The following is a 26,906-nucleotide window of genomic DNA, read 5'->3' as shown; positions in this document are numbered from 1 at the left end:
CGTTTAGAGTCTGCAGCTGTCTTTGCCTCTAAGAGACAAGACTGCTGTTTGAAATTGTGTGCCTGGAAATGTCGGTTTTCATTTTCAGCTGGAGACTGAAGGATATTCTTTTGTGGGGACAGAAATAGGGGTTGTGGTGTTGAAGGGAGGGGTCATAGACCGAGGAGAGGTGCAGACCCAAAGAATGAGCTGTTGCCCAGTTGTGGGTGTGTGTTTTTTTTGGGGGGGGGGGAGGGGAGTAAATATCAGAGGTGTTCCAGCACAACTGCAACTCAGTTTTACACTGTGAGTAGGCAGCGTGTTTTGCTAAATGAGACACTTACTAAATCAATCTGAGAGCAAAGATCCCCTCAGCCTAGAAGTAGACAGGGTCCATTTGGGGCTTTGGATCTGAGATGGATCAAAATATGCAGCTAGTAGCTTGGATCCAGTTACCCAAATCCAAACACCCCCAAAATGTGGAGTCAGTTGGATATGTGATCCTAGTTTGACACTTCTCTCAAATATTCATTAAAAATGAATAGCTCTTTAACAAAATAAAGAGCAAATAGATGCTGAAATCTTCTATTACAAAATATAGGGGAAAACATTTTGTGGAAAAGAAAATGCAACTTCCTCTTGCTTTTAATACAAGAGAGGCTTTTGAATTTTGATAGGCTCGTATTCTTTCAAACTATCACCGGTACATGGTAGCAAAATGATTTAAAAGCACCATAATTTGATTTGCTATTTAAAGTGGCATGCCTCAAATTTAGTGAAAAAACTTCTTAAATATTTGCTTTACAGATGTCCTTTTCCCTGCTAGTGCAAGTCTTCATAAAACATCTCTAGTGTAGAATGTGAAGTTGAAAATACATTTCTTTCTCATTGGTGTATTCTTGTTTAATGTATGCTCTGTATTCTATAACACTGCAATTTTAGGGTTGGTCTTCTCTCCCTCCAAAAAGGGTGGTAGCCAGGAAGACAGCAGCCAGAGGAAGCATGCAATCCTGGGAAACGAGAACCTATACAAGTAATAGTAGCTCAAAATGCTCGTGCATAAGATGGAGAGGAGACTGGTTCAGTTATGTTCCAACCTGAGCAGTAATAATACTATCCATGGAGTCTGAGTCTCAAATTGTTAGGTGTGCAGGAGATATATATGGGGGAAAACATCTCATGTCCATTATCCCTCCATTTTACAGGACTATCAGTTAGGTACCAAGGGTCTCAAACCCAGGCGCAGAGGGCTGCCAAGTGGAAGCCTTACCCTCTGCTTCACGGCTTGATGAAGGAACTGCTGCTAATACCCCCTCACTAGCAGCTACACCTGCTGACACTCAGGCGGGTCAGATGGCTAACAGACTGGTGATTGGATACCACTGGGTATAAAGCTTCCTGTTCCTGTCCTATCCCTTGTCTGAGAAACTAGTTGCTAGGTCTGTTGCTGCTCAGACCTTTAAGATCACATTCCTCCCTCTTGGCCTGAGCCACCCTCTCCCCCAATTCCTGATTCCAGCTTTGACCTGTGATCATGACTCTGACTCTACTCCTGGCTTTGATGATTAGGTCACACAGCCAATGTTACACGTCCTAAGAATGATCCAGAACATATGAAAATCAAACTTTGCTTAAATTTTAACTTTTTGTATTCTAAGGTGTTAGTAAAACCAGGAAAGAAACCTGCTTTTTTTTTTAAAAAATTAACCATGCTATCTATTTAGCTATCTAGTCTCATAATACATATAAAATAAACCTAGCACAATGGATCTCTGACTTGGCTAAAGGCTCTAGGAGCTACCAAAATATTTGTTTAATAATATATGGCAGTCAGTCTCCAGAAATGCAATCTGACAGCTCACCTTAATCTTAAAAAAAAAAAAAAAAAAAAAAAAAAAAAACAAGCTTTTTTTTGTCAAATGAGATATGACTAGCTAAATTGTATTTTATTCAGCATGATGCTAAGGATGGGTCAGTAACAAGAAGAACCTAAAATAAGCGCTCTTCCAGGAAATGAATGGTTATATTAGAGATTCACTTCCTTGATAAATGCATGCAAAGATTTAGTATGTGGAGTACAATATACATTTTTTTGATAAAATAAGAATATTTTAAATTGCTCTTGTTCATCATAATGGGACTATAATATTTCATACTGAAACACAATATCTAAATCTCTCTTTGCTTCACTCTCACCTTTGCTTTCTTCAGGAGGTAATACAAACATTACCACTGATTCATAAGGGAGAAAAAAGGTTAATGTAATAGCAAAATCCCCATGTATCTTTTGAAAAGAGCTTCCCCATTTGCTGCTCTTCAGTACAGTTAATGGAAACCTTGTGTGATCAGTGTTTTTTTTATCTGCATGAATTGGATCTTTATCCATCATCATATTTTCATTTTGCAAAACAGCGCAGAAATACACACAGATATTAGCTTAGGTCACTTTGTCATAGCAGATTTACTGGTATTACTCTAATTTTTAAACTAGTGGTTCTTAAACTCTTCTATACCATGACCCCATGTTACATCAGAAAAAAGTTTTGGAACTTACTGACTTCACCAGAGCTACCTCAATTTTAAACCAGCTGAAGATCTGCTGTAAAAACACTTCAGATCAGGTTAGTTGCTTGTTGATTTTGTCTGACTTAGAAGTGGCAACCCTACAAACATTCTGTTTGCAGAATTCTTTTTTAAACCATTCCAAATTTTGCTTTGCTCTGAACAGACTTTATTTTATTGACAGGCAGTGTCCTGCTACAATAGGAGATTTTGTTTGTTCCCTTTATACTCATCTTACCTGTGGGAATCCACGAGAATCTACAGCAGGCCCTTTGATGTTTAGTTACATATTGCTACTGAGACAATTGGTTTGCAAAAATGATGGTGATTCCTGCTGCTCTGTTCATGACACAGATCTGTGTTGCACTATAGCCCAGATATTGATTCTTTCAGTCTGTGTTAGAGACCTGTTTACTGGAGACAAACTCTAGATGCCATGGCATTTGCTCCAGCTGAATGCAGCTATAACAGAGCCCTTAATTCTGGGGCTTCCTGCAGGTCTTGAAAATTGTGCTCGCTATCAGGATGCATTCTCAGGGGTCTCTGAATCAATACTACCTCTGAAGTTAGAATTATAGTCCTAATTTACTGTGTGCAGTGTTGTAGCTGTGTTGGTTGCAGGATATTTGAGAAGAAGGTGGATGAGGTAACACATTTTTATTTGCGGGTGGGGGAAGACACCATCTTCTTAAAGTTTTTGCCTTTCCAACAGGAATGCGTCCAATAAAAATATTACCTCACTCACCTTATTTCTCTAAATATCCTGGAATCTTTCATGGAAGTTCTCATCCTTCTGTGCTTGAAAAGATTTTGAATTTAACACTTGCATTGTGATCTTGCCAAAGCTGTGCTTTACTCTTGCACCATAAATGTAGACTGCCTCTTGTTGGACTCTCGACATTCTAGTACAACCCTTTGCTCTCAAGACTGCTTGATCTGAGTACACAGTATGCAGCTGTACAATTAATGGGAAAACAGAAGTTGGAGGTGTATTGATTTGTTTTGTTTATGGATTTATTTAGCCTTTTAGATCTAAAACATCTATCATGCTCCCTGTGCCTCTGACAATGTTAAAATGCTAGTTAACATAAGCCAAAGTGTAAGGGTTCCCCTGTCGGGTGAGGGGTCATTCTTCGCCCTCCGGGGCGCCTGGGAACCAGGACACCTCACTACACACCCAGCAATTCAATCTATAAGTCGTACAAAACCCAAGCCTTAGGTCAGGGCGGGGCAACAAATGCCGGTACAGGGCTCAGACCCTCAGGCGGGGCTGAGCAGTAGTTCAAGTAAGTTTAAAGGCCTCCTCAGGCCAGGGAGAGGGGGGAGTCTGCCACCCCTGGAAGGGTGGCGGGGGGAGGGGGGGGAGACGACGCAGGCCCTCCCACTCCACTGCGTCCCAGCCCGGGTCCCTTGTGGTAAACGTCTGTCCCAAATCTGGACTTTAGCGTACAAAATCTGGGTGTTTACTGTGAACCTCCCCAAGCTTATACCCAGCTTGGATCTTATCTCGCTGCCACCAGCTGAAGTTTTCCAGGGTTTCAGCCCCCTCGGGTTCCCCAAACCTTTCCTTGGGGGACTCCTCCAAGACCCAGAACCCCTGGGTCTCCCTATCTCATCCCCAGCTCTCCCCCCCTTTTCCCTGGGTGAGCCTGGGCGATGCTATACTTAACTCCTTGAATGCAAAACCAAGAGAGCTATTTACCTCCCTCGAGGCTATGCCTTCAAAGCTAGTCACAGCTAACACACCAGGAGCTTCACCCCTCCCTGGTCTCGTAGCAGTAACTAGAGAAAAACCTCAAACACAAGAGAACAGAGTTGATTCTCTCTCTCTTTCCCCGTAGCCTGTTCCCGCCCTGGGGACAATAGGAAAGTCAACACAGAATGTAATGCTTCTCTCCCCCTCCCTGTCTTCCCGTGAGGGAGGCAGATACCTGGTACAGAAATTTCTATCCCTTTGCCTCACTAGGAAAAGAAACTCCCACAAGTTTTAAAAAGAAACTTTATATAAAAAGAAAGAAAAAACAAAACAATAATACTGCATTAAGAGATCAATACAGGCTCTTGCTTATAAGAAAATATGAACAAACAGTCTGATTTAAAAGATAGCCCAATTAAACCAGTCCAGCAAATCAACACCCATGTAAATACAAATCAAAGCACATCACAGCCGATTACTTTGGTTCCTTTGTACTCACACTTGATAGTAGAATATTTGAAAGAAGATGGAGTTAGAAGAAAGCTTGTTTACTCACAGCCGAGGAAAACAAAAAGACCCCAAGTTTCCAGTTCCCTCCCAGACTTTAAAAAAAAAATCCAGGTCTCTGATTGGTCCTCTGGTCAGGTGTTTGGTTCCCCTTTTTGTTCACCCTTTACAGGTAAAAGAAAATTAACCCTTACCTATCTACTTATGACAGCCCTAACAGCGGCAGGCAGTCTGCTGCTGGATTAGTGGGGATCCTGGCTGCAACACACTGACATCGGTTCTGGCAGTGCTGCAGCCAGACTGGAGTCGGCTGCCCCTGGGCTACTTCTCCTTTTTCCCCTTCCTCGAGTACCTGAGTCGTCATCGTTGTTTCGGCAGAGGGGTCAACCACCATCGGTTCCTCAGGGTAAGTGTCCACGGGTGGGCTCAGCGGGTCCTCCGGGTAGACGGCCACCGTCCGGCTCGGCTCCTCCTCCGGATAGCGGGAGCGGGGCAGGCTGAGCCAGTCCTCCTCCGGGTAGTGAGCGAGGGGGAAGCTGGGTCAGCCGCTGCATTATGCAGCCTCCCCAGCAGGAGCTCGGTCGTGGACATCTGGCCTGGCTGATGGCTGGGGCCTTACTGAGCTCGGAGGGCCCCCCTGTGTACTTCCGGGTCGGCACTTGACCCTTTGCGGGGCGGACCCAGAGCCGCGTAGCTCTGCCCAGTGTGGCCTCCAGCTGGACTCTTGGTCCTCTGGGGCGCCTGGGAACCAGGCTGCCTCACTACACACCCGCCCCACGCAAGTCTGGCTCCCGTGCAGCGGGGCCAGACCCATCCATGCCTCCCACTTGGGAAAGAAAGTCTGCATTTGTGTGGTCTTTCCCAGCCCTATGGTGGACTGTAAAGGCGTAGGGTTGCAGTGCTAGATACCGCCTCTGCAGCCTCATGTTATGGTCTTTCATGCGGGTCAGCCATTGGAGCATGGCATGATCCGTAACAAGCATGAAGTGGGCTCCGAGGAGATAATAGCGTAAGGCGTCGCACGCCCATTTTACAGCGAGGGCTTCTTTCTCAACCACCGCATAATTCTTCTCTCTGGGGAACAGCTTCCTGCTGATATATATAACCGGATGTTCTTTCCCATAGACCTCCTGGGAGAGGACCACGCCAAGTCCCACTTCCGAGGCGTCCGTCCGGAGGACGAAGGCCCTGTCAAAATCAGGGCTGTAGAGTACGGGTGCGCAGCAGAGGTTTGCCTTGAGGGTCTGGAATGCCGCGTTGCACTCTTGGGTCCACCACACCTGTCATGGACCGTCCTTGGCCAGCAACCCAGTCAAGGGGGCCGCAATGGCTGCGAACTGAGGGATGAACAGCCGATAATAGCCGGCCAGCCCCAGGAACTGGCATACCTGGCACTTCATGGCTGGTGGGGGGCAGGTTGCGATAGCCTGAACCTTTCCCACGAGGGGCTTTACTAGTCCATTCCTGATGGTATACCCCAGGTAGGTTGTTTCTTGCCAGCCAATACGACACTTCTTTGGGTTGGCAGTGAACCAGCAGCCCGCAGGGACCTCAGGACTGCAGCCACTCGCTCGAGGTGGTCCTCCCATTGGCGGCTATAAATGACCACATCGCCCAGGTATGCGGTGGCATAGTCCTGATGGGACTGGAGGAGGCGGTCCATCAGCTGCTGAAACGTGGTCGGGGCCCCATGGAGGCTGAAGAGCATCCAGGTGAACTGATACAAGCCCGTAGGGGTGGCAAAAGCGTCTTCTCCCTGGAGCTCAGCTCAAGGGGAATCTGCCAATACCCCTTGCTCAGATCAAAAGTAGTGATGTAACAGGCCTCTCCCAGCCGGCCGAGCAACTCATCTACTTGGGGCATCGGGTATGCGTCAAACTTCGAGATGGCGTTGACGCGTCTGAAGTCGATGCAAAACCGTTGGGTGCCATCCGATTTGGCTACTAGGACTACCGGGCTGCACCATTCGCTCTGCGCCGGCTCAATGACTCCCAGTCCAGAATGACCCATACCTCTTCCTTGATGACTTGCCGCACGTGGTAGGGCAAAGGCCTGGTTGCCCCTCGGACCACCACCCCCGGCTCCGTCTGAATGGTGTGCTGGACGAGGGTGGTGCACCCCAGGTGAATTGTGAAGGTGCGGGGGAATGCCAGTAGCAGAGACCAAGTTTGTTTGAGTTGCTCCGTCGCCAGTGTCGGTCTCAGCTGGGGACCTTCGGGGTCTGCCAGGTCTGTCACCTGGGGCCCCAGTGGGTAGGGGTTAATCAACAGCCCCTCTCACTCTCGCCACGGTTTTAGGAGGTTCACATGATAGCATTATTCCTTTTTGTGCCGGTCGGGCTGATAGATCTCATACGTGATGGGCCTGACCTGCTGGATCACCTCATAAGGCCCTTGTCACTGGGCCAGAATCTTTGATTCGCTAGATGGGAGGAGGAGTAGAACGCAGTCCCCGGGTTGGAAGCTGCGAGTCTGCGCCCCACGGTTGTAGACCCGGGCCTGAGTCTCCTGGGTGACCTCCAAATTCTCGTGGGCTATGGCCCCAGCCTGCGCCAGGTGCTCCTGAAGCTGCAGGACGTATTTCAACAGGCCTTGGGTGGGGGACAGGGCTTGCTCCCATGTCTCTCGCATTAGGTCCAAGAGGCCTTGGGGCCGTCGGCCGTATAGTAACTCAAACAGGGGGAACTTGGTGGAGGACTCTGGGACCTCCCAGATCGCCAGGAGCAGAGGTGGTAGTAACTTGTCCCAACGGCGGAGGTCGTCTGGGGGAAACTTGCGTAACATGCTCTTAAGAGTTCTATTAAATCATTCGACCAGCCCGTTGGTCTGAGGATGGTATATGGATGTCAGCAGCTGCTTGATCCCCAAGACCTCACATACTTGCCTTAATAGCCAAGCGGTGAAGTTGGTGCCCTGGTCCGTAAGGATCTCTTGGGGCAAACCGACGCGGGCGAAGATCTTTACGAGTTTGCCGGCGATGCTACGGGCCGTGATAGTCCAGAGGGGTACGGCCTTGGGGAACCGGATAGCGTAGTCCAGCAGGACCAGTATATACTGGAATCCTGCGACACTTTTGGGGAGTGGGCCCATCAGGTCCATGGCCACCCTCTCAAAGGGGATCTCAATTAAGGGCATGGGAATCAAGGGCGCCTTGGGGTCTGGGCCGGTGCCACCAACTGGCAGTCGGGGCAGGACCTGAAGTAATTTCTCACCTCCTGATGTACACTGGGTCAAAAGAAGTGTGTCCAGAATCCGGGACAAAGTCTTCTCAAGGCCGAGGTGTCCAGCCGCTGGGACATCATGGGCTAGCTTCATGACGGCTCGCCGATGACACTGGGGCACGAGGAGTTGGGTCTGAAGCTCCCCCGTACGGGAGTCCTTCTCAACCCGGTACAGGCGTTCCTGCTGTAACTCAAAGCGGGGCCACTGGGCGGCCTGGTGGGGATCCATGACGGTGCCGTCGACAGTGGCCACCTGTTTATACGCCCTCTTGAGGTCGGCCCGCTGATCGCAACAGATGTCCGTCTGAAGCGGGGGCCCCTCCATTGCCTCCGAGGGAGAGTCCCCTGACTCGTTCCATCCGCTCAGGGGGGTCGGGTGTTTCCCCTTGGTCCGCCCTAGTCTCCGGGGGCTCTCCTCCCCAGGTTGGCGTGACCCTCGGGCGTTCCCCAGTGCTGCCACGGAGGACTTCTGCAAACTCAGGCCAGTCCCGGCCCAGGATCACCGGATACGCCAGGAGCGGGGCGAGGCCCACCACCATTGGTAAGGTGACTCCTCCTACTGTTAGTTGGGCCCGAGAGCTGGGGTACAGCCGAACATCCCCATGGATGCACTGCAGTCTGATCATCCCAGGCGGGTGTCGGCCCGGGGACCTAAGCTCTGGCGGACCAGTGTCTGACCACACCCGGAATTGACGAGAGCCACCGTTGGGGACCCCTCCAAGACTATGGGCACTGATCTTGGTGGCATGGGGACGTCGTGCGCGGGCTTCCCTGGAGCAAACCTGGCCAAAGTGGCACTCCATCGCCGGGCAGTCCCGGCGTAGTTGCCCATATTCCCCGCAGGAGAAACAGGGTCCCAGGTCTGATCAACCCAGCCAGGGATGTATTCCTGCAGCCCCCTTGGGAGGGGCTCAGGTGGCCTCCCGCTCTATGGGAGGCGGGGCGGGTGCTTGTTGCCCCGCTGCCTCCGTGGGTCAGGGCTCGGACGCCTGGGCGGATCCTCGGGAGTCAGCCCGGGAAAGGGGGCCACCCCGGAGGTGGAGACTCGGGTGGTCGGACTCACTGACGTCTCCGCCGCCAGAAAGTTCTCCATTAAGGTGATGGCAGCCGCCAGCATCGTGGGTCAATGGTGGAGGACCCAGGCCCTTCCCCACGGCAGGAGTATATGAAGAAATTGCTCCAACACGATTTGCTCCGTGAGCTCCTCCGGTGTTCGGGTCTTGGGCTGCAGCCACTGCTTAGACGTCTCCCTTAGTTCCTGGGCCACCATCCAGGGCCAGGCCCCGGTGGGGTAGGTCAGGCCCCTAAACCGCTGGCGGAAGGTCTCTGGGCTCATATCCAGGGCATCCAGAATTGCCGCCTTTACTTGGGGGTAGTCTTGGGCGACCTCCATAAACAGGCCCTGATAGACCATCTGGGTGATCCCCGTCAAGTACGGGGCCAAGAGGGAAGCCCACTGGTGTGGGGCCCACCCTGTGACAATGCCTATTCGCTCAGATGTTACCAGGAAGGCTTCTGGGTCGTCACTGGGACTCATCTTGGTCAGCCGGATTGGCGGGTTTGGCCGCAGGGTCTCCTCGGAGCACCCTGGCTGGGGCTCCGCAGGTCAGGACAGCGCCGCGGCGAACTGTTGGAGGCATTCCCTCTGAAAGTCCTGATGCTGTGTGGCGAGGTCTTGCACCAACTGGTGCTGCTGGGCTCCTAGCTGTTCGACCAGCTGTTGCTGTTATTGGAGCTGGACGGCCCACTGCTTTTGCTGCTGTTGGAGCTGGGCCGCCTGCTGTCGTTCCTGGCTTTTGGTTAAGAAGACGAAGAGCTGAGACAGATCCGTGTCCCGGGGCAGGGGTTCGCTCTCCCCCAGTTCCCCTCTCAGAGGGGTCGAGGGCCTGTGCCCACATTTCTGGGCAAGGGTCCCTGGTCAGGTACCACATGTAAGGGTTCCCCTGTTGGGCTAGGGGTCACTCTTCGCCCTCTGGGGTGCCTGGGAACCAGGCTGCCTCACTACACACCCAGCAGTTCAATCTATAAGTCCTACAAAACCCAAGCCCTAGCTCAGGGCGGGGCACAAACGCAGGTACAGGGCTCAAACCCTCAGGCAGGGCTGAGCAGCAGTTCAAGTAAGTTTAAAGGCCTCCTCAGGGCAGGGAGAGGGGGGAGTCTGCCACCCCTGGAAGGATGGCAGGGAGGGACGCAGGCCCTACCAGCCTGGGGCCCTAACAGCAACAGGCAGTCTGCTGCTGGGTCAGTGGGGATCCTGGCCGCAACACACTGACATCGGTTCTGGCAGTGCTGCAGCCAGACTGGGGTTGGCTGCCCCTGGGCTACTTCCCCTTTTCCCGTCCTTGAGTACCTGAGTCGTCGTCGTTTCAGCAGGGGGGTCAACCACCATCGGTTCCTCAAGGTAAGTGTCCACGGGTGGGCTCAGCGGGTCCTCCGAGTAGACAGCCACCATCCGGCTCAGCCAGTCCTCCAGGTAGCGGGAGCAGGGCAGGCTCAGCCAGTCCTCCTCCTGGTACGGGAGCGGGGGAGGCTGGGTTGGCTGCTGCGTTCTGCGGCCTCCCCAGCAGGAGCTTGGTCGTGGACGTCTGGCCTGGCTGATGGCTGGGGCCTTACTGAGCTCAGAAGGCCTGCCTTTGTACTTGACCCTTTGCAGGGCGGGCCCAGAGCCCCGTAGCTCCACCCAGTTTGGCCTCCGGCTGGACTCTTGGTCCTCCGGGTTTCCTGGGAACCAGGCCACCTCACTACAGAAAGTATTAAAACAGCCCACCCTGAACAAATCATACAATCCAGATAAAACACATATCCTAGCCATAGTAAACGTCACCTCTGAAACAGCATTTTCTTCCCCCAAAGCTCTCCTAACCAGGTGAACCTTGCAGTATTTCTTGACAGTCAGCAGATCTGGACTGTTTCAGAGTAGGGGGGAGGTTATGTATTCCTGAGGAAAGGGGATTTTGTGGTGAACACCTGCCAGCAGCCCCTCTCCTCTATACTGAGAGGTCCAGGTTCAATGCCTCTACAGATGTTAACTGTAGCAGCATGGCATGATACAAGGAGAGGGATGTTCTTACTCAATGCTAGTACCTTAAACTCCCCCTGGAAGCCCCCAAGCAGCCAATGCAGATGATGAACTAGTTAAATATGTTCAGGGCTTGATTCTTCTCTAGTGGACTGCCTTCTCTAGTGGACTGCCACATTCTGCAGTAGGTTTAGTTCTTGAGTGGATTTAAGATAGAGCGCATGGCAACATTCCAGTCTGGAAGTGATAAAGAAATGACTTAAGGTGAGAAAGTATGCACCAGAAAGAGAAGGACATCCTTTGAGAGTCCTGGAGGTGGAGGGGGAAACTACTAGCAAAGATGACAAACAATCCATTACTCAGAGACCAACAACGGCATCCAGGAGTAAGGACTTGGTGAGAAATTGGGCATTAGGAGTTGCCAAATCACTGTGGTCCATTTGGCAATAACAGAATATGACTAAGTTTAATTGTTACATTGGAAGTTTCTCTGACACACAAGTGAGCTGACTTTTTCTGTATCTAAGTCTGTCCGAACCATGCTTGAATGAAAACATGGTTGATTGTATCGAAGGGAATGAGATTATAGAATTTGGATGCAGTTCTTCACTTATGGGAGCTTACTAGGTGCCATGTTCCACAACAGAAAAGAATCCAGGTTTAAACAGAACATAATTCCTGGGATAGATCATAGAATATCAGGGTTGGAAGGAACCTCAGGAGGTCATCTAATCCAACCCCCTGCTCAAAGCAGGGCCAATCTTCAGACAGATTTTTGCTCCAGATCCCTCAATGTCCCGCTCAAGGATTGAACTCACAACCCCAGGTTTATCAGGCCAATGCTCAAACCACTGAACTATCCCGCCCCCTGCTCTAGTGCCTATGATGGGAGTGAGGGTTGTTCTGGGACTTGGTGGAGGGAAGGAGGGGCAAAACCAGACCAGTCAGAGGTTCTGTTGCCACTTGCTCTGTAACCGTGGGTGCCTCACAGTGCTTTGCTGCTGTAGTTCCAAGCCTGGGATGCTCATAACTAGCCTACTAGTATGCAGGTCACACCCTGAGTGTCTGTGTACGGCTGCAGGCCTAGCCCACCAGACTCTGACCCTAGCAGCCTGCCAGCAACACAGTAGTGACACTCTAGTGTCCACGTTCCTTGGCTACAACCAGCAATAAGATCACAACACACTCCCAGTCCCAAATTTTTCCAAAACTGTGCCCTTAAGTATCCAGCCCTGTCATAAATAGAGCAGAGAAATGACGTTTATTGCTTCTAGAAAGAGACCAAACTACATCACAGTTTATTAACTTAACTGAGGTAAATACACCCTTTCCTTTAAACACAGTACTGCCTTGGCTTATGGTAAAAATGAAATAAATTCACTAACAAAATATACATGGGATTAAGTGAGTTCAAGTACAAGGAATGAGGATAGAAGAAGTTACAGGTAAAACAAAACAAGCTTCTAAAAGTCTAAAACTTAATCTAGAAAGGTACACTTTTTGAATAAGCAGGTTTCTCTTCTGTATTCAGTTCCCAGAGACTTCAACCTCTGTCCCTTGGGTTGAAGGACCCATTCTTCTCCTCTCACAAGACCTCTAGTCCCTTGTATTGGTCTAGTGATGGATGTTAAAGGTGGCTTCTGGCATTGCTTGTATTTTTTTAAAGTCCAATGAACTTGTTTCAAGAGGCAGGAAGAGCTGTGGGCTTCCCCATCCCTCAACTGATTTCTGTGTAAAAGGGACTTCCATTGTTTCTGATCCCACTGTGCTTAATTTCTACAGAAGACAGGCAGAGAGCTGTGAAATTGCCTCCTGTCTGGGCAGACTGTACAGCCTAAAAATCAATGAGTATCCATAATTCCTTACATTGTGTTTAATATACATTTCACAATGCTAACACCGTTCTGGTGATTAATTTTTAGAAAATGCCTGTCTATGCACTTACAGTATAGTAATATTGTATACAGCCAATTGATTCAATAGTTTCACTTGAAATTCAGACCCCCCCATCTACTTGTCCTTATAGACCAGTACATCTTTCATCATATTCTTTGAAAAGTAAAACCCCAACCAAGCTTCTCTCGCTTGTTGGATGTAGACCCCATGCTGTCTTCCTACACTTTTTAGTGTGAGGTTTGTCTCCTCCCCTTGTTAGCTTGATGGACCCATTTATGCAACATGTAAATACATTCTCATTGTCTTTCAGAGTACTTTGGAAGTAACTTGGAGGTGGGGAAAACACATTCCTTTGTTCAGGGCAGACCTACTTGCTAACCCCTGGCTTGCCTGGGTTAAACACACTTTAGTAACTCCCTATACGTGTCACACCTATACATTATGGAAGAACATTAATGAGCAGTGAGTTATTATTTATCAAATTATACCCCCCAATGCCTATTTTGTACAAAAGATTATTAGACTAGTGTGTAGGATTTGCATACATGGGTGCTCAGTATCACATTGGGGTTATAAACTCCCAACTGTAGCAGCCATGAAGGGGTTAATGTATGGAACTGTTACTTCCCCAGCTGTGACTAAATGGCTGAATAGCAACATCTGAAGTAAAAACCTGCAGTTCAAACAGAGTGGGGTGGCTGCCAGAGAGGCTGGAGACTGTTTAAGGAGATTCCTCAATAGCAGTTGGTTAAGGAGCCACTCAAGGAATGAATTCAGAGGTCTGCCATGCAGAGTGAGGTAAAACTGCTAGCTAATTGCCAAAAAGGATATTTCTTTTCCTCTTATCCTACCAGATGGAAAAGAGGAGAAGGCCAGACTTTGGAGGCCTGGGTTGTCAGGCCTTGGAGAGACTACTATTCAGGGTGAAGGAACAACCAGCAGAGACCCAGAGAGTCAGGAGGCTGGGCTCTTAAAGTCCAGTATATCAATAACATCGTAAATACGGGGTGAAGGAATGAGCCCTTTAGTACTTCCTCTCAGTGGTTTTCAGTTGGTTTTGGCTGCAGATATCTCTGAAACCTCGAGTTCTGGGTGTCTTTTGCCCCTGAGAGGGTTTCTCTTCTTTCAGCAAGCTTGTATCACGTGCCTTCAGTACCCACTCAGCTTGACTTTCACAACCCTGACAGCTCCTAGCAGCTCTCCTCTTTCTCCCTAGGCAGTGTGGCTACTCTTTTTGGTATGGGGTTTTTTAACATGAACATTTAACTTTAAAACATTTTTTTTTGATAGACTGGTCAAAGAAGGGTGGAGACTTTTAGTTTGTTAGTGGCACTACAGTCAATGGGATGTAAGTACACCTCTACCCTGATATAACACTGTCCTCGGGAGCCAAAAAATCTTACTGCGTTATAGGTGAAACCAGGTTATATCGGACTTGCTTTGATCCATGAGAGTGTGCAGTCCTGTCCCCCTGGAGCTCTGCTTTACCACGTTATATCCAAATTTGTGTTATATCGGGTTGTGTTATATCAGGGTAGAGGTATACACGGTTAAGTTGCACCCTGAATAGTCTGATTTAAGCATGTGCTTAAATACTCTTCTGAATATGGCCTCTGTTGGCAAGGATAGTTTCCATATTTATGTATAAAATGGAGGTATGTCTTTACATAAAGAAATATTGTATATACAAGTTAGGCCTCCATCCTGCAGCTGGCTGACTGCTCAGAGTCGTGGCCTTAATTTATTCTGAATAAATACGTGTTCACATTTGTTGTCATTTGGCAATGCTGCAGTAACTAACTAAAAAGCTTATTTGTTTCCATAAATATAAGATACTTCAATTTCTAACAATCATGGAATGCCTAAAAGTATGACTTGTAAATATTTCAAAACTTAAATGGATTTCAAGGATACAGTATTTTGAAGGTGTTAAGTTTTATTTCTATTGTGGACTGGCTGTTATGGTGTAATGGCCCAATCTGACTTCTGTTGAAGTTAAGGGGAATTGGATTGGGCCCTAAATTACCGATAGCATGTTTAAGAAAATATCCAGTGTACAAAATGTTATACTTTGAATGCATCCTACGTTTTGATTTCACTGGACTGTAGGAAGTATTAAAATAGACCATTTTGAGAAACTAGTTTACAATGCTCATCTTTCATTCAAGGCACAGTTAAATAAGAGGCTTCTCAGAGCAGTAATTAATGAAAATAAGGCTTTATATAAAGCAAGGTCCACAATAAAATTGGAAGGACAATGCAGTTGTAATAGATCTTGAGTGCTAGTTAATTATAATTGACTGTTAGTTCTGTCACTCATATCCTTTCACTGAATTATAAGAAAAATGAGTGAGTCAATTATTTCTATCCTCTTTCACAGAAAATGAGGACAGAAATTGTACTTACAGGGGAAGTCTACCTTCCTGTTTAAAATATTACCCTCTTTTGATAATTAACTATACTCTGCTTTCTCATTAGGCAACTTCTTTTTGTGCTACGAATTTGTTTGGAATTGAGCTGTTGAAAAGTACCAATATATTAAACAAATGTGGAGAATATAGTTGAACAAGTAAATGTATAGCAAACTAAACTGGAAACATTGCCATGGGAAACCATTTCTGTATTAGTTACAGTATGACAATTTAGCACCATTTACTTAGTGATGTACAATAACTTGTTATGTTGTGATTAAATTGTAAGATTTCCTCAACTTTAAACATTAAATGTAACTTTGTCTAGCAACTCAGACATTTCAGTAGGTCATGAAATTCAGTGGAGTTTCACTTTAGTCAGTTACTCTTTATATTGCATTCGTTGGTCTTTACATTCACAACAGTAAATTCTTGGAATTCCCCATTGCTATGGCAGCTGCGTACCAATGTACTTAAAATGTGTGGTGATTGTATAATACCGATTTATCTGCTGGGAGAGTGAAACCAGTTCCCACTTACAGTACCTAAAAGCCCTAAACCCAACATGCATGATATTTAATAATCTTCCTAGTAGGAATTTAAGGGTTTGTCTATGCAGGGACGCTCTAGGAAAATTTAAGTGGATGACTTAAATTACATTAAACCCTTATCAGAGGGGTAGCCGTGTTAGTCTGAATCTGTAAAAGCAGCAGAGAATCCTGTGGCACCTTATAGACTAAGGGACGTTTTGGATCATGAGCTTTCCTGGGTGAATACTGATGAAGTGGGTATTCACCCACGAAAGCTCATGATCCAAAACGTCCCTTAGTCTATAAGGTGCCACAGGATTCTCTGCTGATTAAACCCTTATGTGGACACTTAAGCATGAAAGTCAACTTAATTTGGTTTGGTTTAATTCACGTTACTAGACTAGTGGGTCTGTACACAGAGCCATGGCACTTTAGTTTTACATACTGCCTGTTACCTGTTCATTAATACTAGTCTCTTCTGACACCAGTGCTACTGCTCAGCAGAGAGGTGGCATGTGTCTATGGCCGCCCTTCCAGAGGAGGAGAAATCTAAGTGTCACTTGTTTTATTTACACTAGTCCTGAAATGAGCTGGTCAAACAGTATCCCTTCTTCCACAAATCTCTTCCTAACTACAATGCCCACTCCCATAGAATAGCTGCCTCAAGAACTTACTCTAATCAAAGCCCAAGATAGAAGGCAAATTCTCCTGCTGCTAGCCTAGCTTCTTCCCTCCTAAAGTTCCGTTTACACCAAAACCTTGCATTGCCGAAAGCTAACACGGCAAATCTTCCTAAGACCCAAAATTTTCTTGCACATTAAGAAAAAACTTGGAAGACTGTAACAGTGCCACTGGATGATGCTTGCCATAATAGTAATAAATTGATAATCTTCTTAAACTTTAGAAAATTGTATTATCCTAGTGTAAACTGGAGTCCAATATTTTCAGAAAAGTTCTATATTCCAGTACAGTAACATGAAATAAGGCCAGATCACTGTTAGCTTTGTATTTGGATAAATATTTGTAAAATAGCTACGTCTTGTCAATGGGGGGGGGGCGGGAATTAACAAATACTCTTCACTAATTCAGTAGGAAAAATGTTTGAATTCTGTAAACACTGCTTTAACTTGTATAAAATTGGCATCTGGAAAATAATGAAACAAAATGGCCTCAGAACTGTCTAATAGCTCTTGTTTTGATGCATTATCTAAGATGTGACATCACAAATAGACACAGTGCTAGGAGATTGCCGGAAACTTCCAGCAAAGTGTTTCTCCACTAATTGGCTCCCAAGAGGTGAGAGAGTTTTTTTTTGTTCTGGCTTCAGCTCTGAACAGAGGGAGGCAGCTTTGTTTTCCTTTTCTATTGATATTCAAGGAGAGTATTATTTAAAATCAGAAACCATAGCTGATAGCCTTAAATGATTATATGCTATTTATAGGATACAATGTATACTGAAGAAAATCAGCACACTTCAGCCACCCTTTCAAGGCTTTATTAAGCCAAATTACATTGTAAGATAGTGTTGGTTTAAGGCTTTAAAGCATCAAAGCAATTCAGCATTAGGAGGATAGTCTCATGAAGCTGTTGTGTGTTAATACAAGTGCAATCTGTTCTCCTATCTTAATGTCAAGGATAGTGTGCAAATCCACTTGCAGGGAGACATTAAGTTTTTAATTTAAATCTCAAGTATGCAAATATATTACAGAACAGAAGAAAAAGTGAAGTGTTGTAGCTCCTCAGGCAGTGGACTAGATCCTCCGCTAAATGGAAATCAGTGGAGCTGACCTGACTTACATCAGCTGAGTATCTATCCCAGTATTGATGCAGCAATAGTGGTGATGCACTAGAAAATGCCGAAATAATATAGTTGATAAAAGTTCACAGGACAGAGAAACTTGGAAACCTGGCTAAAAAATGGTTCATTTTCTGAAACATTTTGAGGGTTTGAAATTTTTCATTTTAATGCAGAATGAAAATGAAACCTTTCAAAACTTGTTGCAAAAAACATGCAAATAGTCATTAGCTCAGTGGTTAGGGCATTCACTTGGAATACAGGATCCCCAAATGACTTTCCCCAACAACCAGGCTATTGGCTATTCTTGGGTGGGTCTAGCTCTGATACATTCCCCAAAACACTTCTGTTTCAACAGGTGAAAACAACCTGACATCTTTTGACCAGCTCTAATGCTCACTAAGTTAGTATCTGATTAGTAAATAAACTTCCATTAGCCTAGCAAGACTTAATGCATGATCTGTAGCATCATAAATCCAGCACTGACAGTCATGCTGTTTTTAAGATTCCAGAATTCACCTATTAACTCAAGTTAGGTCTGAGACAAATTTCATTTAATGATTGGGAATTGCTACCTGTCAATCTCCTGTATGTGTGTTGAATGAGGATGGGAGGGTATTTTCTTTAATTTGTCACATTCATCCTTCCTGGATAGCCTCATGTTTTCCCAAGTAATAAATAAATGAGATTGCAGCCTGTTTGGCTATAGAGCCTTGGAAAGGGAAAACATGGGACTTGTGGCCTGGCCTGTTTATGACTCTTATTTTTAGCTACTTTCTGCAATGCTACTGCCTAAGATTTACTCTCCTGACTTGGGCTTCTGAGGAGAGGCAGAATCTCTGTTTAATCTAGCCATAGATGTGTAACCAAAACATAGCTCCTCAACCCACCTATGGCTATAGCTGTAGAGGCAGGTGGGCAATACTGTTATCTCTAGCAGCAGGGGTTTGCAAGCAGTACCCAGAGAACCACAGAAAGAATCCCCTAGTCAGGGACCAAGAGGCTGGGGGTAGAGCTGGCTAGCCTGGGAGCAAAAGGCAGCCTTTTTACCTCCCTTCTCTCATTTAAGGAACAGCTAGAACTAGGGGCAAGCAGCTCATCCAGAGCATCCCACAGCTGATGGCATGGAGCAGCCATATCCTTCTCTTTCCCCAGAGCAAGCAGCAGCCAGCATGAGTGGCTGGTGACCTCAATCAAGGATAAGGAATAGCCAGAGTTACATGGACATCAGGTTGCGGAGATAACTGCTATGATCCTGGCTAGCACAGGTATGTTCCTAAAATCTAGTTCTTTGCTGCAGCCTTCTTAGTATTAAATTCTGATAGTCATGCCATGTGTCACTGATGTAAGGTAATAACATACATTAACTGTTCAGATTAGATATTAAATTTGCTTTAAAATCTCCACATTTCTGAACCTTCATCCTTAATGGGGATGGCTGTGGTTAACTTGAGGTTTCCCTGGTTAAAACAGGCAGCAGCCAGTACTTGGGACCTTTATCCTTTCAATTAGTCTGCTGTTCAAATTTCATCTCATCAAGGCTTTCTTTAGCTGTTTGGCAACCAGTCTTTAGGAACACAGTGAAGGGCTTTCATTAATGATCATGGAGGATAGAGAGGGTCTTTATGCATTGGTTGGTTGAAAAGAAGGGCTACAGGATAAACATCAGGTAACTTAGGTTTCTAAACATAAGCAGTTGTGTGTGTGAAAATGCTGACCAATACTATTTCCACCCATGTGAGCCCTTGGGTTGAGCTTCCGCTGACCTTAGCACTACCTACTTCTGGCTCTATATTAAACAAATGTCTCCAAACAAGCTAAGCTACTGAGTACTGCTGTTGTGATGGCTGCCATCCTGACTAACTCACTGAAGACTGAACCAGGGACCTCTGGAACAAAATGAATGAGACTTCACAGTTTGAGCTCAACAGACAGGCTGTCTAGTTGTGACCTGTAACCGACTCTCATCCTCTGTGGATCGGGCACAGAGGACATATAAAGCACACTAATCAGTGGGTTATACAATCATACCATAATATGCTAGTTTTCTTGGAAGCACTTTCTCATTATTGTCACCTGTGGACTAAACTACTGGCAAGCTGAAGTTTTTTGGGACTGAATATTCTCAGTTCTGGTTAAGAAAACCAGGGCATGATGTTAATAGTTGCAACAGTTTCTTAGCCATCAGGTTACTGTGTGTAGCAATGAGAACACCAGCACTCAGTCTCTCTTTGCAAAATTCATCAAGTTTTCAGTAATACTCTAGAACGTTGGTGAATTTTCTTTAAAGTGCTTTTTCAAAAGGAAAAAAAAATCAAACAGTAGTACAGATTCTTCATTCATAGGATTATCTGAATAAGTATATCTGATTCAAACAGGAACGCTAAGGAGATTATAAAGGGCTTTTATAGAATATACATATGTTGATAGCTGGAAGGAAGGCTTCCAATTTTTGTTTTTAAAATGGCTGGCTGAGAGGAGGACCAAGATGCAGGATTTAAAAAAAAACTTGCATAAATGATGCATCAAGTATTTGGGCCTTGAACGTTTACTTAGGAATGGTTTAGAGAACAAAAGGGAGTAGAAGGGAGAGGTGGTCTGTTTTGTATCTGACTGTACCTTGTACGTACATATAAAATTTTTCTAATCTGATTTCATGAACATTCTAGTTTAAATCACATTAAACCTCAGTTAATTTTTAGTTACTGATTAAAATGGAATAATATCTGAATTATTTAGTGATGCATTATTATCTTAATGGAATCATTCAACTTACTAATTCTAAAATTGCTTCTTTAAGGGAAAAAAGTCCACTTTTTTTCTTGACTTCTTTCAGGGGAGATTAGTAGAAGTTGCTATTGTAGTTTTATATGACTGAATTTTGTTGCCAAAGATCCTTTGAGATGGAAAACAGAAGTAAGACAGAGGCTGCTACACAATATTAGAATTTCTGGGTAAACAAAAAGTGGATATTTTCTACCCACAGATCAATCATAAAATAAATTATTTTTGAGCTCCACTTCTGCAATGGGATCCAAATGAAGGATCAAGATCTTTGATTGTGTTAGTACTATGTGGTACTTGCATTATTTGAAAATTATTTCAGATACTGACCATGTAATGCACATTATTCACCTTTTTATATAAAAGACATTCAGCCAAGGCCTCTAGATTAACAAAAGGAGAACTTCAAAATGTTTCTTTTGCATAAGCTTAAAACTAAAATGCTTATCAAATGTCTGAAGTCTGGAAAACTGGGCTGGAAATCTCTTAACAACGTGCCCCTATGCACTTGGGTATCGATTCAATATCCACAGTATCTTACATGGCACCAGTCACTGAAGTATCTAGGTACCAAGCTAGAAGTCTAACTATGAGACAGCATTTTCAAAACAATCAAATCTCAAATGTTTGTGTGGTTTATGGGAGTGGCTCACCTAGTCCTACTGCTGATGTCTCCAAACTCAGCATAAAACCTGAACACTGAAAACTCTGCTCAAGTTTTAAGAAGGAAGCTTAATATTTCCACATGGGATATTAGACAAGGCCTCACTTGGCCTTAATGTCTATGAATGGGGACAGAAGGGGGAACCATTGTGATTATCTAGTCCAGTGGTTCTCAAACTGTGGGTTGGGACCACAAAGTGAGGTCGCAACCCTGTTTTAGTAGGGTCATTAGGGCTGGTTTAGACTTGCTGAAGCCCAAGTCACACCATCCATGGCTTCGTCCATGGGTGGTGGGGCTCAGATTACAGACCCCCCTCTCAGGGCAGCGAGTCTGGAGCTTTGTGGCCCTCCTCCCCTGGGGTGGTGGGGCTGGGACAGGCTCAGACTTCGGTAGCCCTCCTGAGGTTGTATAGTAACACTTATTTGTCAGAAGTGGGTTGCGGTGCAATGAAGTTTGAGATCCCCTGATCTAGTCTGATGACCTGCACGTTGCAGGCCACAGAATCTTACCCACCCCCTCCCATAATAGACCCCTAACCTTTGGCAGAGTTACTGAAGTCCTCAAATAATGATTTAAAGACTTCACCATTTACTCTACTGTAAACCAGCAAGTAACCTATGCCCCATGCTGCAGAGGAAGGCAAAAAAATCCCCAGGGTCTCTGCCAATCTGACCTGGGGAAAAATTCTTTCCCAACCCCAGATATGGCAATTGGTAAGAACCTAAGCATGTGGACCCACCAGCCAGATACCAGGGAAAGGATTTTCTGTGGTAATTCAGAGCCCTCCCCATCTCCAGTCCTTGAGGATATTTGTGACTTGCAGTTGCAAATAGGCCATATGCCACTGTAGTCAACTTCATCATACCATCCCAATCGATAACTTATCAAGCTCAGTCTTGAAGCCAGTTAAGGTTTTTTTGCCTCCACTACTCCTTTTGGGAGGCTGTTCCAGAACTTCACTCCTCTGATGGTTAGAAACTTAATCTAATTTTGAGTCCAAACTTATTGATGGCCACTTTATATCCATTTTGTTCTTGTGTCAGCATTGGCACTTAACTTAAACAACTGCTCTCCCTCCCTGGTACTCATCCCTCTGTATTTATAGAGACCAAACATATCTCCCTTCTGCCTTTGTTTTGATTAGGCTAAACAAGCCAAGCTCCTTAAATCTCCTCTTGTAAGGTAGGTTTTTTCCTTCCTCTGATCATCCTAGTAGCCCTTCTCTGCATCTGTTCCAGTTTGAATTCATCTTTTAAAGGTGGGAGAACACAATTGCACACAGTGTTCCAGATGTTTCAGCAGTGCCTTGTATAATGTTACTAATGCTTCCCTATCTCTCTGCTGGAAATACCTTGCCTGATGGATGCTATTTTCATGACCACATCACATTGGAGGCTCAGTCATCCTGTGATCAACCAATACACCAAAGTCTTTCTCCTCTTTGGTCACTTCCAACTGATACTGCCCCAAATGATAGCAAAAAAATTTGTTAGTCCCTAGTGCATGACTTTATGCTACTAAATTCCATCCCATTTCTATTAGCCCCATTGTCAGACCTCCAAATCTTCTTGTATGACACTCTGGTCCTCCTCTGTATTGGCCATACCTCCAACTTTTTAATCTGCAAATTATTAGCAAACTCTCACTTTTTGTGCCAAGGTTATGAATGAAAATATTAAAGATGGTCCCAAGATCGACCCCTGTGGAACTCCACTAGTAACCTTCCTCCAGCCTGACAGTTCACCTTTCAGTATAACCTGTTGTAGTCTTCCCTTAACCATTTCCTTATCCACCTTTCAATTCTCATATTAATCTCCATCCTCAATTTAACTAGTTTCCCATATGGAACTGTATCAAATCCCTTACTGGAATCCAGGTAGATTAGATCTGGATTTATGTTGTCTAAAAATAGTTATCTTATCAAAGATCAGGTTGATCTGGCATGATCTATCTTTTGTAAAACCGTGTTATATTTTATCTCCACCCCATCCTCAGTGCTCCTATTTTTTTCCTTGTGTGGGTGGTGGTTTTTTGTTTTGTTTTAAATTCTGTGGCTATAGAACCTTTTTACTATTGGTTTTTATTTCCTTTGCAAGGTCCAGCTTGACTTGGTTTTTGGAAGTTCTCACTCTTTGACCTCAAGAGGTAGCTTTCCTTGCTGGTCCTTCCCATCTTCCATTTATTGTACCCTTTCTGATTTCTGTTGATAATATGTTTGGACGCTTGCTCACCCAGTTTTGGTCTGTAACCCTTCCCTATGAATTTTTTCCCGTTGCTTGGTTGGGATGCAAGTTTCAGAGTTTCTTCAACTTTGATTTAAAGTAATGCCAAACTGCCTCCACATTCAGGTCCTTGAGTTCTTCAGTCTGGTCCACTTCCCTAACTAATTCCTGTTAAACTCTTAAAGTTTGCCTCTTTTTGAAATCAAGGACTCCAATTGCAGACTGAGACAAAGCAGAGAAACCGCCCACTAGTACAGAAGGGGTTAAAGAGAACGAGATGGCTCCTCCCTGTTATACCTGCAGCCAGTGCCACCTGTGAGAGGAGAGAACCTGGCTTAGTTCAGGGCTGACTGGTAAAAAGGTAGAAGCTAGCTATAGGCAGGGCCACTAGTCTGCCAGCCAAGGTAGCCACCAGGAAGTTAGCACCATCTCCATGGCTAAAGGTGATTGAAGAAGAGATTTAGGAGCCTCCAGCCTAAGAGGTAACCAGATGAACAAAACCTAGAGACCTTGTGGTTTTTTACACCACCACCTGACTTACAGCTACCCCACCCTGAGGAACTGCGCAGCAGGACACCACCCAAAGTCCACAAGGGGGTTGTACTAGAGACAGGCCACCACAGCAACTTGAACTAGAGGGGTCATGCCCCCAAAATGAAAGGCAATGATGGGAAATAGCTTGGGGCAGTGGCTGTAGACTTCCTGCTGGAAAGTCCCCTACTCAGGGGTTGACTGTCACAGGGCCCTGGGTTGGGACCTCAGTAGAGTGGGAGGACTTAAAAAATGAGGCACCTTAACCACTCGGGGCCAAAGTCAAGCTCTCCAACCATTAGGCTGCGTAACCCTCTAAGCTCCCTTAAACAGACCTTTCATTTATGGAATTAGCTCATGATCACATGAACCAAGGTTGTCCCCTACAACTAGCTCTTCTATAAGGTCCTCACTACTTACCAATACTAAATCTAAAATAGCTTTGCCTCTTGTTGGTTTGGTGACTATTTGGTTTGGAAATCTATCCACTATCACATCCAGGAAAACGTCCTTCAATGTATATGTGGGAAATGACTCCCATAATCTCTTAATTCTCAGCCGTATTTAATTAAAAATATTAGATCTCTATCCATAGCCAAACTGGATCCTAGAGGACAGTAGCAGATGCTAAGCACTATCCCAGTAGAATATGTTAGCTTTCTTCCCCAAAATGCCTTTGACCCAAACATTCCGTTTATCTATTCCATCACTTCTAATTTCTTTACAGTTTTATCATTAATATACATTGCTATTCCACTGCTTTTACCTCTCTCTTCTGAACAACACATACCCCTCAACACTAGTACTCCAGGTGTGACTACTATTGCATTGTTTGTTATCCCTATAATATCTGGTTTCACTTGCTGCACCAGTAGTTCTAGTTCTTCCGTTTTGTTACATAGGCTCCTTGTATTGTTAGACAGACATCTTAATTGTTTATGCTGGGCTCTGACCAGCTTCCTTGCATAGTAGGGACAGTAATTCTACTGCTAGTATCTCCTGCCTCACTATTACTGTCATAGTGCCAATACCAATCTTTCCTGATGTCTATTCGCCTTCCCTCTGTTCCTTTTTCCATTGCTGTATTCTCTTACTTGATTTTCTTGCTGTTCAGTGTTTACAATAAGGTATGGAGATTACTAGAGCATCTCCAACTATTTCCTCCTCCCCCATCCAATTCCTAGTTCTTTTAATCAGTTGTCAACCTCCATCACCAAAGTCTATTTCCCTCCCTATTCAGGTGGAGTCCATTCCGTGAGAACAGTCCTCTGTGAGTGTCTCCCAGGGGTCAAACATCCCCAAGTCCTCCTTATAGCACCACTGTCTACGCAGCAATCGGAGGTGTGATTATAGCATGTGTAGATATACCAAAGCTAGATTTCATCTAGGTACAGTTGCTCAAATAATAGCAATGAAGCCACGGCAACATAGATACATATTTGAGAAGCCAGCCTATGCTGCTGCCTATGCTGCAACGGTTTCACTGTATTGTTTGAACTAGCTAGGTCAAATCTAATTTGGGTATGAGTACATCTGATTGCTGCAGGTTCCTGTCAGTGTGTCTACACTGCAGAGACTGGCCTCCTTTGCGCCCCCGCCCCCCCAAAGCTAGGCTAGGTTACAGTAGCAATAGTACAGTGACTTTATTACTTCCTATTTCTTATTTATTGAAAGAACTCAAAAAAAGTGTTGGACAAAATATCACAAAGCAAGTTAAATTCAAACCATGCTGAAGGTCGTATACAATCTAAATTAAATGTAATACAAGCAGGGATGAAATAAACAAGTTTAAAGGTGTAGGGAAAAACCAGGTGAATATAAGGGGATGGATGTGATTGATCAGTAAGGCATATATTTGTCTCTCTTTGCTTTGCAAAGGAAACCTTGCAGAAATGAATCTCTATAATTTGGTGAGGCAGTTGGCTTTCTCTTCAAATTTTCTGTCAAAACTGTTTTTCGTTGGAAAATTAGGTTCTTGATTAACATAATTTTTCATGAAATGTGTCTGCTTTCAGCAGAAACTTCTATTTTTGTCTAAAAACCTTATGCTAGAAAAGAGAACTTCTGTTTTTGTTCAAAATATTTTGGATTTGAAAATGCTGCCACAGTGCCTTATGAGAGTTATAGGTTAGTTGTCTCATGTTCCTGTAATCCTCCTTGGCCTGGGCTCTATGACTAGACTTGCATCTCCAATGAGGCATCATGGCCAGGGACTCCCATGTTGCAATCTTCTGCTCTCCATGGTGCATCACAACAGATATAGTCTGACCCAGAAGCTCAACCCTCAGAGAAGAATGGGAACTTGAGGCATCTGAATTACAGCTCCTATGAGGCATTGTGTGGCAGGATTTTAAATTCCTTTTTTTTTTTTTTTTCCTCCCCCACAAGAGGGAAAATGCTCTTTTGACCTGCTCTAGTTAGCATGGGGAAGGGGAAAGGCACAAACCCTAATACTTTCATGTTAGTTAGTAGTTGTTCTGCAATCTGCCCCAGTCAGTGAAATAGCCTACACTCTATACTGTGGGCTCATCTGTATGTGCTTTTTTAAAAGCGTTTTTGTTTTAAAATTCTGATGTATTATGTTAGGCAAACTATGCCCATATAATTTTATGAGTAAAATTCCGTTTGGCCCAAATTATGATGTTCATTCCTCCAAATCAGTGAAAATCCATAGACTTCAACAGTTAGTGTGGGTTCACACTGGTTTTATAGGGAAGAATTTGGCTTCCTTTTGAGAAAGGGCTTGGCTTGAACAATATCGAATTGCGGAGGGGTAGCCATGTTAGTCCATTTCAGCAAAAACGGAGTCTCATGGCACCTTAAAGACTAACATTTATTAAAACGTAAGTTTTCATGGGCTATAACCCACTTCTTTAGATGTATGGAGTGAGCATCTTTCAAAGGCCCACATTCATTTATCACAGTGGTGAGTTCCCAGCATGAGTGGAGATCTTTGACATCAACAGACCCCTGCCCTTTGCAAACAATTTTTTCAGCATTGCTAAAAGTAAACCCCCAGATAAACTATGTATCTTCAATTTTTGCCTTGTAGTGGCTATACCTGAAATCAACAGCAGTAATTCAGCACAT

The sequence above is a fragment of the Chelonoidis abingdonii genome, chromosome 8, assembly GCF_003597395.2.
Source record: "Chelonoidis abingdonii isolate Lonesome George chromosome 8, CheloAbing_2.0, whole genome shotgun sequence".
In the NCBI taxonomy this organism is placed as follows: Eukaryota; Metazoa; Chordata; order Testudines; family Testudinidae; genus Chelonoidis; species Chelonoidis abingdonii.
The sequence above is the reverse complement of the archived record's forward strand: the minus strand, read 5'-3'. Positions refer to the sequence as shown.